At 47.6% G+C, this 1,531-nt stretch overlaps 1 protein-coding gene across 3 annotated transcripts in view; it reads left to right on the plus strand.

Moving 5' to 3' along the window:
• Positions 1 to 1,531, plus strand: part of LOC104983606 (cytochrome b ascorbate-dependent protein 3) — an 11,136-nt gene continuing 9,605 nt past the window's right edge. The window contains exon 1 of one of the 3 annotated variants that reach the window (XM_010833133.1): positions 1 to 43. The gene's annotated coding sequence lies outside the window, so the exon portion shown is untranslated. Of the gene's footprint in view, positions 49 to 153; positions 172 to 1,531 lie in introns of those variants that run through there. The other 2 variants (XM_010833134.1, XM_010833136.1) reach the window with 2 other exon arrangements.

The following is a 1,531-nucleotide window of genomic DNA, read 5'->3' on the forward strand; positions in this document are numbered from 1 at the left end:
CGGAAGTCGCAGTCAGCAGGCGGAGCCTACCTTTTCACCCAAGGTTCAGTTGAGTTCAGTCGCTCAGTCTTGTCCGACTCTGCGACCCCATGAACCGCAGCACGCCAGGCCTCCCTGTCCATTACCAGCTCCCGGAGTGTACTCAAACTCCATTGAGTCGGTGATGCCAAGGTTAGCTGGGACCAAGGTGGTCCCGGCGGCGGGCGAGTCAAGGATCAGCCCCTGGGTTCCTAGAACCCTTCTCTGGACACTTGGGTCAGACCAGAGCACCGTGCGAGGGGCGTCCCTGTAATCACTCTGCCGCTCAGGAGGGCCTTGCTTATTTATCTCCTGCCTGGTATTTAAGGCCTCTCACTCCTGAGTCCCTGACTTTAAGGAAGCTCCGTTTGGAAGTGAGGCGTCCTTGGAGCCGAGGGGGGAGTCAACCTGGAGTCTTTTACCAGCTCTGCCACTCACCTTGGCCGAGTCACTTTCATAGTTTGGGCCCCAGTATTTTTAATCTGTAAGATAAAAATTAAGGATTTGAGCTCTAACGCTGGGTCTCAAGATTCCTAAAGCCCCCCACCATTCATCTGAAAAGTGGGAGAGCAGCCAACAGCCTTCCTATGCCTTGATCTATTTAAACTTCTAAGTGCTTGTGATAAAGTTTGGGTTTCCCTAAGACTAGGGCTGAGTAGGATATACCCATTTTCTGCCCCAGGGCTTGATCTGTTTTAGTGCAGCCTGGGAGAATCTTTTTTGCTTAGGGATTTAGGTTGGAGAGTACAACTCCTTAGATCAGGGTCAACAAACATGACCCACAGGCCAAATCTGGCTGGCCTGAATGGGTTTTACATTTTTCAGTGATTGAAAAGAAAAGGATATTTTGTGACGTGGAAATGATATAAAAACTGAAATTTCAGTGTCCATAGTTTTTTGAACACAGCCTGTACATTTGTGAAAGTATTGTTTATGACTACTTTTGCAGTATATCAAGAGTTGATAGCACAGTTATGACAAACCATATGGCCTGCAAAGTCTAAGATATTTACTATTCTCACACTTTACAGGGCTTTGCGGACTTTTGTCTTCGAATGTGGCTCTACAAGCGCGGGCAGACTAGGAGCCTGCACACATCCTGAAATCTTAGCACATACTACTCTCTTGGAATAAATGAGAAGATAGTCTTAGCATTTGGATGGCAATTTTCACTGTGTTCTTTTTCTCTCCTTTTGCTCTCCATTTCAAGCAGAGGGAGGGCTCATCTGTGTACTCTGAGCAGTAAAACATTCCAGCCAGTCTGTCAGGAAAGTGTCCCTATTGTCTATTCCAAGTCTGTCCCAGAGCAGTAATCCAGGATCTCTTCTAGGGGGGCGGGTATGGTCCCTTTTGGATATTTTCTTTTTTCCTCTTACAAAGGGAAACAAATTTAAAAGTAGATACTAGCCAATGGACAGAGCCTGCTGATGGGGAGCCCGTTTGTGCTGACACTTCCCTGGCGCGGGGGGTGATTGAACATCTGGTGACCTGAAACTTCCACTGCTCTTACAGG

The sequence above is a fragment of the Bison bison genome, unplaced genomic scaffold (assembly GCF_000754665.1).
Source record: "Bison bison bison isolate TAMUID 2011002044 unplaced genomic scaffold, Bison_UMD1.0 scf7180017863002, whole genome shotgun sequence".
Lineage (NCBI taxonomy): Eukaryota > Metazoa > Chordata > Mammalia > Artiodactyla > Bovidae > Bison > Bison bison.